This window comes from Marmota monax, unplaced genomic scaffold, assembly GCF_021218885.2.
Source record: "Marmota monax isolate L192 unplaced genomic scaffold, Marmota_monax_Labrador192_F-V1.1 WCK01_AAM20220418_F8-fsc00107, whole genome shotgun sequence".
NCBI classification, from domain to species: domain Eukaryota; kingdom Metazoa; phylum Chordata; class Mammalia; order Rodentia; family Sciuridae; genus Marmota; species Marmota monax.
This window is the reverse complement of record NW_026693761.1, coordinates 1,312,659-1,330,572: the sequence shown is the minus strand read 5'-3', so window position 1 is coordinate 1,330,572 and position 17,914 is coordinate 1,312,659. Positions and strand designations below refer to the sequence as shown.

Here is a 17,914-nt window from a genome sequence, read left to right as displayed (position 1 = left end):
AAGACTCATTAATTCCTAAATATAGAGTTCATTGGTGATATTCAAATGGAGAACACCCAGGAACATAAAAGACATTCCCTATATTATACTCCTAAAATTCGACCAAATATAGAACTTGGCACAAACTTGAAGGGAAATTTGTGTATAAGCAGACTCAGAGCTCATTTACCCAGTTGGTTATGCTGATGAAGACAGTCTGTCCTGAAATTTCAGGCAGGAATAGAATGCAGAGGGTCAGAGAAAAGATGGTCCTATGTTGTCATGAATTAGACTTCTAGTAAGCATGACTAAATGGACATCAGCATAGCTAAATGAAGGTCAGCATCTCATCAGTATCACTCATCAGGTAACTCATTCCTTTACCCTAGAGAAAAGAAAACCAAGGGTAGCTCAGGATTTTAGAACCATCACCTTTAAAATTTTCCATGTTGAAATAATAGAGAATAATATAACTTATAAATAAACATGAAAAAGGGATAAGCCTTTTCTACCAATGTGTTTCTAGTAGTTGTGTCTAGTGAGAACAAAAGATGAAGATTGAGTCCTCAGAATCATAGGTGTAAGTTGGAGTTTCTTAAAATAAATCAATTGTAAAGTATTTCAGCAAATGCCAAATGCCAATAACCAGAAAACAAAAGGAAAAGAAAAAGAAAAATCAAATATCTAGCCCTTGAAAATCCATGCTTGCTACAGTTGCATTACATCTTCCTATAAAAAGAGGAAACCAACACACATTTTATGTTTCTCTAAACCACATTAGGACCCAATTCTTTCTCAGAGCTTCATTTGGATCATCTATGGGGTATATTTTAATTTATTTATGTTTCTCTTTATAGGCAATTAGGACAAGTCATACTCCCATCCATTACTCTGAATCCTAGGGGAACAGATATCCACCAGAAGGATTACATCTCTTCCTCACTTAAAACCAGAGGTAGTGTAAATATCTTAAGAGAATATTTTACTTTACAGACCTTGGATACCTGTAAATAAATGCATCTTAAAGATTTATTTACATCTTAAAGAATGGTCAAGACTCATTTAGACTTCTAAGTATATCACTTTGTTAATTCAGAGAGTTTATCTCTAATTATTGCAAGGGAAATGGAGTAAAACACTGTTTCTTTAGCTGATCTAAAAGTTTTTATAATTTTTTTTTCTAAATTATGACTTTTGAAAAGATAGAGTCATATCATCTCCCACCAATATTAGGAGGACTGTAAAAGTGGCCTTACCAAGATCCACCTTAAATAAATGAAAAGGAATACTCTACATATTTGCATGAAGAATGACGGTTTTGTCTCAAATTGGGAGCAATGGGTTGGTTACTGGCATTCTGACTTTCCAGTGAAAACTTTAAAGGGCTCAGTTGGAGGATTGGAGAACAGCTGCTCTGAATTACTTGTGCTTGGTCATATGGCTGCCTTCTGTATGTGCCAATATTGGTTGAAGCCCTCATCTGAGACATGGGTGGACTATAGTGCGCCCTGTACTGAATACTTATTCCACCCTAGAAAAAGTTTGATAAGTTGTCATGGTCATTAGATTTGGAAGAATCTGAAGTTGAGGCCAGAAGATTATATAACATGTCAAACAAGGAACAAAAATCTGTCTATGAGGACAAGGGTAATTCCAAAAGTAATTACCTTGGGGCTCAAATGAAATCTGAGTTAGGACTGAGTGAATTGCTGTTTATCCCTGTCCCAAAAATTTCTGTGAAAATTGTCTTGATTCCTGTTTGTAAATCACTTGACTCCCTTAGCAAGCAAGATGCTCTCACTGAAATTCAGAACCAAAATGATCATGGCTGGATTCCTCAAGACCTTTTAAACTTCTTAGCCCAGGACATTTCAAGTACTTGTACAGAAATAAAAAGGCAAATAATTTGATTCAAAAGTATGAAATTTTCCTTCACATGTATAACAAAGAGTTCAGATTGGGAAGTCATAGGCAGTGACTGTATCATCTGATTAAAATTTTTTTTAATTAAAAATAAGAAAAAACTTACAAATTTAAGCCATCAATAATGGTAGTTTTGCTTGTTGATAGGATATCACTGATATGTCTCTCCACTATGAATATCAGGATTTATATGCACTTTCATTTTTGTATTTCCATTGATTTTCTCTTAAGATGCTAAATTCATTGAGACCCAATAAATGGGACCACTGATCAAATATTAGCAGAAAAGACTGACTCCATGTAGGCAATCAGTGCTATGGTTTGATCCAGAGAGACCCCCCAAAGGCCCATGTGTTAGAGACTTGGTTGCCTTTAATCAAGGTTTGGTTAACTTCCTTCCATTGGAAGGAATTTAAGGGGTGTACCCTTAAATGTGACATTGGGACTTCAGTCTTCTCCTCTGTCTCTGTGCTTCCTGTCTGCCACAAGGTAAGAAGCTCCAATACCATATGTTCCCAACCCTGATGCAGTGTCTCACCACAGGCCAAAGCCATCATACCAAGTAATCATAGACTGAAATCTGTGAAACCATGAACCAAAATAAACCTCTGGTCCATTAGGTTATTTTCCCTGGGTATTTTGTCACAGTGTTGGAAAATTGACTGATACAGCTGGTGAGAGAGAAGTTCACTAGTTTAATTCAGGGCTACCATATAGATGTACATTACTTATCACCTACATTTTTTTCCAAAGGATCTGTTGTACTTATGACTCAAAGATTCTGCAAAAATAGCACACTAACAGAACTCTTTGTTTTTGCAACATTTACCTTAGATTTAGAAAATAAGAAAAGAACAAGTGCAGCTCAAGGCTAAAGACAATGTTCCTTTTATGCTCAATCAACATACTGAAAGAATCTGTTCCTTATATCTTTTTCCCTTGCAAAATGAATGCCCTGTGACATTTCAAGATTTCAATTACAATTAAAGTTCTTCTAAGCAAATAAAAAATTCTTGACAACTTCAATAAGAAGAAGACTTTTTTTTCTATTTTAAATTGCTAATCACTGTCTTGACATCAAAGTCTTTGTCCATGTAAGTTGCTGAGACTGCTGTTTGACATGGATTTTGGTTCTAAAACTATGTGATCCCAATAAAAGGAAGAAAATTAATCACTATATAGGGAAGTTTATAAGAAAACTGAGCTGCTTACTTAAAATGGATACTATTGTCCATTTTTGTGCATGATCAAACTATGGGGAAACCAGTGAGATTATTTACAATTTTACCCAAGTTATCTGCAGAGCTTGTTTTGGCAAGCATTAGGAAATTGCAAAACTTTAATATGAACATATGAAAGAGAAAAAATTGCCAACTCTCAGGCATGTTATATGAAACTCTGAGTCATGATGCTGTGCCCTACAGGCACCCCTGGGATCTTCTGTGACTTTGTGGTGTGAACAGGAACAGTGCAAGGCATCCCAAAGAAGACCTAGAATTTTCTCCTTGACTTGGAGAAAGATCCCTCCAGAATGTTGCCTTATTAGGGTGAAACTTCCTTTATTTACCCTGAATCTACCCTTTCACTCTTAACCAGAAAGACTCACAGATTTTACTCTCAAGTGACACACTCCTCCCATTTCCACAAACTTGTGGGCTGAATTGTATCCCTCAAATCCCCTCCCCCCACACACACACAAATACAAACAAACACAAATTCATTTGTAGAAGTCCTGACTCCCCATAGTTCTGAAAGTGGCTCTATTTGGGGAAAAGATTATAAAAGAGGTAATTAAATGAGAATGACATACAAAGGCAAGACCTTATGAAGATATAGGGAAAAGATGGCCATATACAAGCCAAGGAGAGAGGCCTTAGAAGTAAATAGTTCTCTTGTATGTTCTTTTGTATAACCCTGAGGGTCTCCTTCCATTTCCATGCAATTTCCCTTTTCTCTCTCTTTCCCTCCCACCTCTCATCTCTGTTTAATGTTAATCTTCTTCTCATGCTCTTCGTCCCTACTCTGTTCTTAGTTACTCTCCTTATATCAAAGAAGACATTTGGCATTTGTTTTTTAGGGATTGGCTAGCTTCACTTAGCATAATCTGCTCTAGTGCCATCCATTTGAGGGGAAAGGGAAAAATAATACAAGGGGGAGAAATGAAGGTCAGTAGAGGGGGTAGAGAGAGAAGAGGGGTGGGGAGGGGAGGGGAGGGGGGATAGTAGAGGATAGGAAAGGTAGCAGAACATGACAGTCACTAGTATGGCAATATGTAAATCAATGGATGTGTAATTGATGTGATTCTGCAATCTGTATATGGGCTAAAAATGGGAGTTCATAACCCACTTGAAGCAAAGGGTGAAAGATGATATATCAAGAACTATGTAATGTTTTGAACAACCAACAATAAAAAAAAATAAAATAAAATAAAATAAAATAAAAAGCACCTTATTTCTATTGTATTTGACAATGAATTCTATTGTATTTGACTATGCCCAGAATTCACTTATTTTTCTATTTAAATGTCCAAAATAGTATAGTTTATCTTATAATTTCCAGGTAACTATCTTTTCCTTATTGCTCAGAATTAAATCCAGAGAGGCAACTTTTCTCACTATTTCCTGTATCTTCTAATAAATAAAATTGTCAGCATGGAAATCTAAAAAAAAAAAAAAAAAAAAAGAAGTAAATAGTTCTACTGGCATATTGATCTCAGGTTTTTAGCCTCAGATTTGTGAGAAAATAAAATTCTGTTGCTTAAGCTATGATATTTTGTCATGTTAGTCCTCACTTCCTAACCCACCATGCAAGCAACAAACTCAATAGTTTGCTGTTTTATACTTTGTTTAGCTTTGCATTCTTCCTATGCTGTTCAACAAATGCTATGTTATAGACACTAACATTTGTGAAATATTTAATAAAAATTTGAAAAAAAATAAAAGAATAATATATACATCCCAGTTATGGTTTGGTTCTGGAATGTTTGGCAAACACTCATGTGTTCAGAAGTGGAACTTTTGGGAAGTGATTGCATCATGAGAGCTCTGACCTCATTAGTGGATTAATCCATTGATGCCTCAATGGACCACTGGGAGGTAAGACCTGGTTGGAGGAAGCAGGTCACTGGGGGAAGGCCCTAGAAGGGTTCATCTTCTCCCCAGAACCTTTCCCTACCCGTCTCTCTGCTTCCCTGCTATCATGAGCTGAGCAACTTTCCTCTACCATACCCTTCTGCCATGATGGTCTGCCTTCCTCAGGCCCAAAGCAAAGACGCCAACTGACCATGGACTGAATCCTCTGAAAACATGTGCCAAAATAGATCTTTCCTCTTGTAAGTTGTCCTTGTCAGGTAGGTTCTTTTCATAGTATAAAACTTACTCAGTCTCAAAATTTGATTCATGGAAAGGTATTAATATGAAAATGAAAAACAATAAAGAAAGAATTGTGCCATTTAGAAAGTAACAGACTATCATATTAAATGTAGGGAGAGGAATGAAATAAATAAGAGTAAAAATCATAATCCTAAAGGTAAAAGAAGTAACTTTTTAGTAGGTGTGAGGGTAAACTTTTTAAAATTAGATTTTTCTGTTTTCTATTATCTTTATTTTTAAATTAAAGCCTAACAAAACAGCATTTTTCAACATATGTATTGCTGTACTGATTGTGCTTAGAAACACTTCTCTGTATAGGGTGAATGTAAAGTTTTAGTAGAGGGAAGAGAAAATCTGTAAAATCCATAATTATATCATCCCAGGAATAAAATATGTAATGTCATGAAAACACACAAAGAAGTTTTTAACCTGAGAAATCTGAGGGTGACTTCATGGTTCTGTGAAAAATGTATGAATATGTACATGTACATGAGTCTAAGGAAAGGATAGAAATCTTTTCTCAGCCTCCCCCCAAAAAGAGCCCCTTTATAAGAAGACAAAGAGCAATGCACCTAAAGAATAACTGCATTTGTTTAAAAAAGTTTCCATATATTGTCAAGCTTCAGGGTACCTTAGAATTAGAAAAATATGGTATTTACCAAATTCTATTTGTATAAATTTCGTTCAATAGCATGTTTATAGACTGGGCTTTGGAAGAACTCTTTTGCACATGTGAGTTTGTAGAACAAGTTGTCATCTGTCTGAAGTGTGGCTTTACCCAATGTGTCTGGGCATTTGTCAGAGAATAGAATCACATGCCTTCAAAGTCATAGTGCCCTAGGATATCATCACATCCTATTATTATATTTCACAAAGGAGAAAAAAGGATTTCAGAACTCTTGTTCAAGGTGCCATAACTTAAGGACCTAAATCTCTACTTTCTCAATGTCTAGTCCATCATTTTGGCCCATGGTGCTACAAGAGCTGTGCTGACTCTTCTGCCTTCACAGAGTGAAATGTCTTCATTTGGGCTCCATCTCTGAGGTCCCAGGCAAGGTTCTTCGCTAGCCTGAAGTATCTGTCCCTTTTTGTGTAAAGTGAGAACGATTACAGTGTCTATCTCAGAGTTGTTCTGAGAATTTTACCAGTTAGTAAACAAAGTCTTCAGAAGATGCCCTGCCCAGGGGAGAAGGGTTAACTTGTTTTCTTTCCCTCATTTCTGCTTAGGGAAAGTTCTTTTTGAAGTTCATCTTGACAAGGGAAAGAGACATTCACAAAGATTTTGTACTGGACTGCACTCACCCCCTCCCACTATTCTGTCCCCTGACCTACAGAATTCCAAATCTACCATAGGAACAAAGAGTCCAGGGAAAGAGTGTTACTAGGAGAGACAGAAAACATTGGTTTGCACGTTTGTTATTTTTTCTGTAAGGTTTTTGATCTTACTTTTCCTGGAAGCCTTGCAATTTGACAAACAAAGTAGGCCAAGGAAAGTCTTTTTCATGTCTTCTTACATATTAGCAATTCTAAATTTTTTCCATTTATATACCAGAAAGAAAGAAACATATATTTTTTTTTATTTTTTCCACCTTTATCTTCTATGGTCCTAAGCAAATATATCTCAAGCCCTGGACATAGAAAGGACAAACACTGTTAATTGACAATTCAAAAACCATTTCAACCTCTCTAGCTTCCCTCTATGATAAAAGGAGGAAAGTGAAAATACACTCCTCGCTTCCTAGCAGCTATGGTGACCATGTGGCCTACTTTTGAGCAAGGGGATTAGATATCTAAACATGCATTAGGTATCTGGGGAGGTTTTATTGTTGTTGTTGTTTTTTAAAGAATCATGTCCAGAGGATATATTCCTTAAGCTCTTTGCTACCTCCTATCCCCTCCCCTCTCCTTTTATGTCTGAAACATAGACATGATGCCTAGAGTTAAGCCATTATCCTGTGACATCAGGTTACAAGGCCACATGTTAAGGACAGCACAGTAGGAAAGTCAATAAAGCTTGAATCCTAGCTGGCATTATTTGGCTGTCATATCATCCCTGGACACCTTATGCTTAGATTTCTGTTCTTATGCAAGACAAGTAAATCCATTATTTACTTAAGCTATTCACATTTCATGCAGCTTATAACCAAATATAATCCAAACTGATATAATAGGCATCCCAATTCAATTAGCTGGGAATAAAGGAGACTAAAGAAAGCAATTATGCAAGATGTGTGCCCCCTCCAAATCACACTACTTTATGAAGCTTGGGAGATATGAGAAAGACAGCAGATGGAAGTAATATTTTTACAAATTTATTAATATCTCTTATGATTAACATAAAGTATTTGAATGGTTATCAAGAGTATACCTCAACACAAAAGAGTGAAAGATTCTACATGTGTATGAAGAAACTTTGAATCCCAATGCTTCTTACATTACTCTGGAAGCTACTTTTTTTTTTAAACCACCCCAAAGTAAGATAAAGTAACATATACCCAATACCACCCACAAAATGCTTCCTTACTGCTCCACATTGATGTCATAGGAAGAAAAGTTTTCACCATAAATTTTTCTATTAAGTTAAAGCAATGAACATTTATTTAGGGCATTTATTATTATTTAGGGCATAATAAACATTTATTAAGGACAGCACAGTAGGAAAGTCAAAAAGCTTGTTTTTATTGTATATAATTCACAAAATTAAGAGTTGAACACACAAAAGACAAAGGGGTCATTGTGTAGTACCATTGCAATTATTGATGACATATAGAAAAATATCTGTTTCTTATGTATATTTTAATTATCCAAATTATATTATCAACTGTTATATGTTTTTGTTTTGTTCAGTTTGGTTTTTTAGGTCATCCTGGTAAACTATTAAATTATTGACAAAAACAACCCCCAAAGCTAAATTTGGTTAATCTAATTTTAGCACTTTTTCTTTCATTTCTTTTTTCTTATTACACAGACCATGCTGGTGAACACCATCAAATGACTAGAATGATAGTGACATCCTTGTTTCATTCTTTTATTTAATAGGAAACCAGTTGCATTATGATAAAAAAAACGTATCTTAAACGTATCTTAAACGTATTAAAAAAACGTATACGCACACACACACATACCACAGTGAATCTACAAAGTACCAATTTTAAAAAGTAAGCAAATTGAAGGAAGATCAATAGTTCAGAGAACGTTAACAGGGTTGGAGAGGGCAAGAGGAAGTACTGGAGACTGAAATGAAGCAAATTATATTTCAAAAAGAATCTCACTGTTATGTATAGCTATAATGCAGTAAGCTTATTTGCTGATGTAATTTTTCTTTTGTATCTTGTGTTAATTCTTTGTTTTCTCTCAGAAATTCACTTATTCATCCAGATTTCCAAAAGTTTAGCATAGAATCAGTACCTGAAATTTCAATCCCTTTCATATCTTGGGTTTATATAATGTCTCATTATTTTAATGACTTTTATTTTCATTAAATAAAATAACATAATGTTATGTCAGAATTTTCTTAAAAAACAGAAGATTGACAAATTCAATTATGAAGAGGTCACTCATTTAGGGTAAAAATGCTGAGAGTGAGCATAATTTGGAAGCCATTAGGTTATTTGTATTTATATTTCAATAATTTACACCCACACACATTTTTTCTCTTGTATAAGAACCCATATTTATAATTTTGAAGATTCTAGGAATAGATTTTCATAGAAAAACAAACAGAATAAAAAGGAAGAATTAAAACTTGTGCTATGGGTAAATTTTATATTAAGAAATATATGAAATATTAAAAAAGCTTTTAATGAATATTTATCATGTGCTAGAAATTTTCTAGGCATTTTCGTATATAAGTATTTAATTATTATGCTTTAGCCACCATAGTTCCTTGCACATGTGTGTAAGCCTTAGCATGCTTTTAAAAATAAAGTCATAACATTTTTTTTAAAGGAAAGAACAACAACAAAAACTGCATTGAATTTTAAATACTTAATGATTTGCTCTCACAAAGCAAACACTAATTCAGCTGCCAGATAAAATATATCTCTTTTTTTTTCAGGTTATATCTTGATTATTCTAAACTTCACAGTTCAAGAATTTCTGTTGATGAAAAATTTTGTTGAGGAATCATTGCAAAAGTTTAACTATAATTTAAAAGTAAAATTTATTATAAAATCATATCTGGTAAAAGATAGATCACATGACATTAATAGTTCTTGACATACCTATTCAAAAGTCTCTTCAGCCAGCAGAGGAAACACATGGTTTTGAAGTTCCCTGGTAGTGCCCTCCACAGGTAATGAGGAGACCATTTTGTGATGCCAGGCACCTCCTCCCACACCAGTGTTTTTACTTTACTTCGACATAGCTGTGAGGGGCTTTGCAGCACAGAGAGCCTGCACTCCAACTCCACTGGTAGCTACTTGTAACTATGGATAAATCTTCTTATTCCCTCCCTCTACCCTTGTTTCATTATTGTGAATTATAGAGACTACTCTATTATGCCTATAATTTTCTTTCTAGTTCTAACACAAAATGTGTTCTTGAACTAAATTGCATGTAGCATTTCCATGGATTAAAAACAGTGAGAGAACTCTCAGGAAAATTCTCCATGAAGCATTCCCCAGCACTCCCAGTCAAAAATAATCTTTTAATCTTCTGCCTTCCTTTTATAATTATAAATCAGCAGCATTGAAGAGGTAGTGGGCTGTTTCCAGCTTAATTTCAAGAAGTAAACACTTAAAAGATTTATATTGATTAAATTAGTCTCTAATTAAAAACATGTATCCTAATCTCTTCCTTATCAATGTGTCTCCTGTTATAAAAGCTCACACCCCACAGGAAGCAGCAAAACAGAACAGAATAGAACAAAACAAAACCTCATTCAGCAATTTAATCTGCTTCTCCTTGATCCTTAGGATCTTGTGACATCTAGCACTCATCTTAGAGTTCTCAAATAATTTCTGGATGAATGTATATCATAAAAAATTTAGCAAGTTTGCATGCACATTCCCACCCAAAAATGCAGTCCACAGGGGTTTGAAATATCCACAAGTTCAAATGTCCTTGAAACCAAAGGTAGTATCTGGTACATCCCAAGCCAATTCTGTTTAGGGGACCTCAATCACCTCTGAGTTGGGTCTTAGATGGACACTATGTGGTTTTCTTTCCATTCCTAACAAAACACAAAATGTAAGTACTAACATACTATGTGATTTTGCACATATCATTAAATTCATCTCACAGATGTTTCATGAGTACCCATGATTTATCCTTACATGTGACATTTTTTATCCTAATATCACTTAGAAGCTAGTATATATTCAAGTACATATATGACTAGAAGAAACTTCTGACCTTTATTTTTTCTTAATAATTTATCTTCCTATTTACAAGTTTACTCTCAGGCAAGCTGGTAATGTATTACCTAAAGGTATTTTAGGTAATAAGTTGCTATGAAAGATGGGAGTTATTATGGAAAGTCAGTTTTTTAAGCTTTTGATCATTTTATTTTGGGGCTATAACCATAATATACCTTGTAATTGTTGTGTATTGAAAACTACCAAGCTCTGGGATGTAGGCACGTGGTAGATCACTTGCCTAGTGAATGTGAGGCCCTGGGTTCTATACCTAGCACTGCAAGGGTCAGAAAACAACCAAATTCTCATTCTCCCTGGGCAATCAGTTTTAATTTAATTCACTAAGTATCTTCTCCATATATATAGAAGTACATAAGTACCATGAGCCCTGGTCTGAGCCCTCAGCTAAATTCCTTATTTCTCTCTTTTTTTAAATTCAATTTTCTTTGCTATTTTTTCATTTATTTAAGTTCTACTCAGTTATCCATGACAATAGAATGCATTTTGATACATCACACAGAAAGTTCACTTTTAATAGAAGATATTGTTTGTAGAACTAAGATCACATACTACAGTGATACAAGTATATCAATGTTTATAGGAACACAATTCACAACAGCCAAAGTTATGGAACCAGCCGAGGTGCCTGTCAATTGATGAATGAATTAAGAAAATGTGGTATATATACACAATGGAGTTTTACTCAGCCATAAAGAAGCATGAGGTTATGACATTTGGTGGTAAATGGATAGAGCTGGAGAACATCAAGCTATGTGAAATAAACCAGATTCAGAAAGTGTAGGGTCAAATTTTTTTTCATATGCAGAAGCTAGAGCAAAGTAAGGCAATAGAGGCGAGATGCTGGATTTCATAAAGATAGAGGAAAGATGGGCAGAGTAGAAGAAGATTGGAGGGGAGAAAAGAAGGATGGGGAAAGGGGAAAAAATCGAATGAATTCGACAAAATTATGCTATGTGCCTGTATAAATATAGCATGGTGAATTATGCATATCTGTAAAGCACCAATTAAAAAAATAAATAAATGAGTGGAAGGAAGACTAGTAGAGCAGAGGAAGGGAAATAGCAGGGACAGGTAGGAAAGAGTGAAATACAGAGACCTGTGAGTGCAATAGATTCTAGTAAAGTCAATAGTTGGAAATCTATTACTTTACTACTATAATTGAAAGAAAAATCTGCCTCTTAAAATGTCAAATAATGCCATTTAAATTCCCATGTGCAATTTTTACCCTATCTATGTATGGAAGTATCCTGAATAGTAATTAGGTGGTATTAAAGTCATAATCATTATTTCCTGAAGGCCATGGATAATGTATAATACATGTCACCTTTCCAAGAGGTTAGAGCATTTTATTTTTACTTAGATCATTGATGTGTGCAATTAAAAAACATTCAAAAATATTTCATTGACTATTTTTTGAGTGAAGTCAAATTATTGAAGCATTTGGAAAGAAAAAAGAGGAGGATATAAAATGATGGATACTGTACATATTCCTAAAATAACAAAAGAGCAACCTGGACCTAGCAAGTACATAGAAATGTTTAAATACTACATTCCATACCTGTGAAACAAAACCAAGGATTTGCTGAAAAATTATTAACTGACTTTTAAAATTGAAATATAAAAGGCATTGATCTTATTTGCTTTAGACCACAAATTTAAAACTAAAACTATCTTTAATTTTACTTGTAAAATTAACAACATATGAACCTAGTTCATTCATGTATTCATTCAAACAACATGAGCCTTTTCCCATATATGAAACCCTGTGCTAAGTGCTGGGGATACAAAGTAAATGAGAGGGGGGGCATGGTGGCTGCTCTCATGGAACACACATGCAAGCAAAATCCTGTCAGCCCTGGTAAAGGCTGCAGAGAAATATAATGCTCTACTCAGATACCATGGTATGGGGGGATTCTGAGCAGTTATCATTTGTCCTGAAAGAAGAAAAGAGTAGTTGTGAGTACATGGATTCATTCCTGGGCATCTCACACAATGATCTGAGGACCTCAGTGGTCGTTGATATCACAGATAGTAGCTTCTACATGACAAGCGTGGGTCTATGAAGAACCTGCCTTGATCGACAGTAACCTCAAGTACAAAAGAATTCTAGAAAGTTGCTCTCAGAAAAATATAATGCAGATATCAACTGGAGGTATTAGTTGTAGATTAAGCAATCCAAGATGTTAGGAAATGGTATTTGCCAGCATAGATTTGCAGAAGTAAAGGTGCCAGGGTAAAGTGTCATCTCTCTTGACTATTCAGCAAGGCCAGACAGTGTGGCTCCCTCCAATCACAACTGAGATACAGTGAATTTTTGCTGTTTTTATTTATTGTTTGTTTTTTGTCTTATGCTGCTTCTCCTTTTTTATTTTGTTAACTGCACTTTATTTTCCTTTTAGGAATCTTCTTTTCCACGTGGTGTAAAGTGCTTGTGAGGCTGTAAATCACCTTGCTGACTGACCTTCCCAAGACAGACCAGGGCTCTCACTTGAATCTTGAGCAGGACAATCAAGGATGGAAAAGCGTTGTTGGAGCCCAGACATTCTAGCAGCAGCACCATGACATGACTGGTAGTAATTCCTGCTGCACAGTCAGACAGCATCCCTGGTTTTCACCTTCTACTTGATCTTCCGTTCAGCCTTTCTATCAGTTTTTTAACCATGCAAAAATCCTGCTAATAAATTACTTTCTTGCTTAATTATTAAGCATTGGGTTTCTATTGCCTCTCAGAAACCTCTAACTCAGACTTCCCAACAGAGAAAACTGCAATGCATTCTACAACTGCAAGGAACACTGACAGCTGTCAGGATTACAAAAGGATAGAAATGCTGAGGAACTGTCTCAGTTGACAGAAGGCTAAGGAGAAATGAACACTAAATGAGATCTCCATTGGACCCTGCATGAACAGGAAAGGCAACAGGGGAGGCAAGTCCTTCTCTAGTTGATCCTCACATAAGAACCAATCCCTGACCAACACCTTAATGACCAGCTTGTGAGACCTTAAGAAGAGCCAACTAGGTCACCCCAGACTTCTGAGCTGCAGGTACACTGAAATCATATTCTTATAGCTGCTTAGATAGTGGTCATTTGTTACACAGAGAGAAGAAGAAGATAACAGTGTTGTGATGCTACAATGACCAATTACAGAATGAAGAATCTTCTATGCTACAAGAAATTTGTTTCTCAAAAATATCCATGCCTCAAAAATCAAAACAACAACAACAAAAAAGGATGAAAGGATATCATTAAAGGAAAAAAGAAAATTGGGAACACAATCAAATGCATTATGTAGGCTTTTCAAGGATGCTGATTCAAATGAACCGATTGCAAAAGAAATACTTTGAGAAAATTGGGGAGTTTGGAAATAGCCTGAATAGTAAGTTACAATAATGCATTATTATTCTTTATTTAGTAGGATAATGACATAGTGTTTGTGGTTAAAATATTTATTACAAATATATCTTGAAGTAATTCTGGATACAATAATATGCTGGAAATTTTCTTTAAAATAATCCAGGAAAATATAGTAGTAATTGCTGGAATTGGGTGAAGAGTACATGAGAGTTCATTATGCTTTTAATTGTTGTGTCAATAATTTTTACTTTTTGTATGTTTGGAAGTTTTCATTTCAAAAAAAATAAATTAATTAAATACAGGAACATTTCTGGAACCAAATTTGTAGAAGAGTAAATCAATAAAAGCAAGAAGTCAAGAATGAGGAAATTGTAGTTGGGTTTGTAGTTCACACCTGTAATCCAGGTACTTGGAAGGCTGAGGCAAGAAGATCACAAGTTTGAGGCCAGTCTGGGCAACTTAGCTAGACCCTGTTTCAAAATAAAATAAAAAAGGCAGGGATGTAGCTCAGTGGTAGAGTGTCTGCCTACCATATGTAAAGCCCTGAGTTCAACCCCCAGTACTGCAAAAGGAAAAGGAAGAGGAGGAAAAAGAGGAGGAGACAAAGAAGAAAGAAGGAAAACAAGGCGAGAGCAGGAACTGATGTTTATATATTTTTATTTTTTTCTACATTTTGGTGCTGGGAATTGAACTTAGGCATGGTCTACTACTGAGCTATAGCCTCATTTTTTTTTTTTTTTTTTGAGATGGGATCTTGCTAATTTGCTGGGGCTGGCCTCAAACTTGTGATTCTCTTGTCTCAGCCTCCCAAATGGCTGGGATTATAGGTGTACCAGTGTGTTTGACTTGAAAATAGAACTGACACCCTCCATAAAAGGAAAAAAACTGATTGGTATTTTATTATTAATTGTGAAAGCTTAATTTAAACTCTCTCTCTCTCTCTCTCTCTCTCTCTCTCTCCCCTTGTGTGTGTGTGTGTGTGTGTGTGTGTGTGTGTGTGTGTGTGTGGTTTGAATTCACAAGCAACAGTTTTAAAAGGGACTTTTTCATAATAAATGACCAATACCCTTTTAAACTGTCAGGATTACAAAAGGATAGAAATGCCGAGGAACTGTCTCAGTTGACAGAAGCCTACAGAGAAATGAGCTCTAAATGAGATCTCCATTGGACCCTGCATGAACAGGAAAGGTAATTGGCAAAACTTAAATACAGTTGGTAAGTTTTTAATAGTAGTATATTGGTATTAATTCCCTGGCTTAATAATTATACAGTACTTGTGACAGACTTGTTTCCACTTAAGGAAACTGAGTGAAGTTTTTACAGGAATTACTTATACAATTTGGCAATGGTTTTCTAACTTAAAAAAAAATTATATATATATATATATATATATATATATATATATATATAAATTTAACAAATAGAGAAGTTGAAAATCTGAATATATTTTTAAAAAATAGAAACAAGACAATAATATTAACAAGAATTTACCAATGGACAAATTCCAAAAAGCCAAGTTCAGAACACTGAAATTAAAAATACAATACCATTTACAGTAGAATTCTTTCAGAAAAGTAAAATACTTAGATGTAAATATTAAGTTATTAATTTAACAAAACATGTAAAGAGCTTGTATGCTAAAAACTAAAAATTATTGAAAAATATATGTTTGTACATTTACAAGAATATATATGTAAAACTACATTGACTTCTAATCTATAGGTATTTGTATTCATTCATTGACATATGTACATTATATCTCTACATAATATAAAATATATTAATAGATATAATATGTGCATTTAGACTTCTAATCCGTGGGCATTTCAATACACATAAATATATGTATTATTTATATATATGCATACATTATGTATTTTATATACACGCATGTATGTGTGTGTGCCTGTATACATGTATGAATGGATGAATGGATGTGCCATTGATTAGAAGTTTGAATGTAGTAAAGGTGTGAATAGTTTCCCAAATCATATTATAGGATATGCGCAATTCTTATTCAAATCCCAACAAAATTTTTTGTATATGTAGACAAAATTATTCTAAAATTAATATGCAAAGGAAATGAACAAATATAGTTAAAATAATATTTGAAAAAGAAGAATAAAGCAGAAGGAATCAATCTACTAACGCTTAAGACATTGTATATCTAGAGTAATCAAGACTATGTGGTGCAGACAAAGAAATATAAACATAGATCAATACAACAGAACACAGAGCCTATAAATAGATCCATGAAAATATTTCTAACTGATTTTTTAACTTAAAAAAAAATGTTTGGTACTCTGGATTGAAACCAGGGGCACTTTACCACTGAGCTACATCCAAAGCCTTGTTTTGTTTTTGTTTTTAATTTAGAGACAGGTCTAACTAATCTGCTTAGGGCCTCACTAAATGGCTGAGACTGCTGTCAAATTTGCAATTCTCCTGTTTCAGCCACCTGAGTCTCTGGGATTACAGGTGTGTGCCCCCAAGCCCAGCTTCCAGTTGTTTTCTAACAAAGGTTTAGAAACAATTTAATAAGGAAGGAAAACTTTTAAACCAGAAAATACTAGACCAATTGAGCGTCCATAAGTGAAAAAAAAATTAATATTGATCTATGCATCACCCCTTAAACAAAAATTAATTGAAAATGGATCATGTGGTTAAGCATATTATAAAACCATAAAAACTTTATAAAAAATAATAAAATTTTCAGGATCTATTGCCACCAAAGTATTACCCCTGAGAAGAAAAATTCATTGATTGGACTTCATCAATGTTACAAACTTGTGCTCTCTGAAAGACCCTACTAGGAAGCCATGAAGGCTAGCTACAGTGTGGGAGAAAAGATTTGCATACCATTTAAATGATTAAAGCTACTATCTAGCATTTTTAAAATTTCCACAGTTAAAAACCAGAAAAAGATCAAAAGCCATGAAGGTTCATTTCACTGAACAGAATATAAAGATGGCAAATAAGCACAAGAAAAGATGTTCAGCTTCATTAATCATTAGGAAAACTCAAATTTAAACCAGAAGGAGATATCACTAAAGAGCTATTAGAATGGCAGAAATTTTTTAAAAAATGAAGAAGAAAGAAAGAAATTATACTACCAAGGGCTGGCGGTGTGTGCAGAATTGGGATCGTTTGCACATGGCTGATGAGAACTGAAAACGGTGTAGTTTGACAGTTTCTGAGTAATCATATACAACCACCCCACAACTCAACAATTACACTCCTGGGCATTTATCCCATAGAAATGGAAACTCATGTTCCCATAAAAATCTGCACATGAATGTTGATAACAGCTTTATTCTTAACAGCAAAAAGCTGGAATCCGTCCAGATGTCATTCAGCAGGAAATGGCTAACAAAAATTTTGATACCTCCATACTAAGAAACACTACTTAGCAGTGAAAGGGAATGGTATTATCAACAAGTGCAATAATGTGGATGAATCTCTAGAGAATCACACTGAGAAAAACAAGTGATCCTCTAGAAGTTATGCACCCATTTATGTAACATTCTTGGCATGACAGATTATAGAAATGGAAAACTGGTGGTTGCCAAGGGTAAAAGAAGGAGAAGTGGGAGGGAAGAGGCTACAAAATGGCAACAGGTTTGGGTGGGGGTGGGGATCCTTGTGGTGACAGGAATGCTCTATAACTTGGCCTCCTCAAGGCCTCCTCATGGCTGTGATCTTGCACCAAAGTTCTGTAATATCTTACCCTTGGGAGAAACTGGGTAAAGGGCGAGTGGAATTTTGTATTATTTCTTACAATTCCATGTGAATCTACCATTACTTCAAAATAAAAAAAAAATTAAAAAGTGAGTTGCTTAGCACCTTGCCATTGCTGAGGCTGACTTTGAACTCAAGATCCTTCTGCCTCTAAATTTTAAAAAATACAAA

General features: G+C 34.7%; 1 long non-coding RNA gene across 1 annotated transcript in view; it reads left to right on the top strand.

Moving 5' to 3' along the window:
* Positions 1-835: 835 nt before the first annotated feature.
* Positions 836-17,914, top strand: part of LOC124103988 (uncharacterized) — a 39,674-nt gene continuing 22,595 nt past the window's right edge. Inside the window, exons 1-3 of the long non-coding RNA XR_006855342.2 lie at positions 836-934; positions 13,051-14,027; positions 15,088-15,193. This is a non-coding gene — a long non-coding RNA (uncharacterized LOC124103988). The remainder of the gene's footprint in view (positions 935-13,050; positions 14,028-15,087; positions 15,194-17,914) is intronic.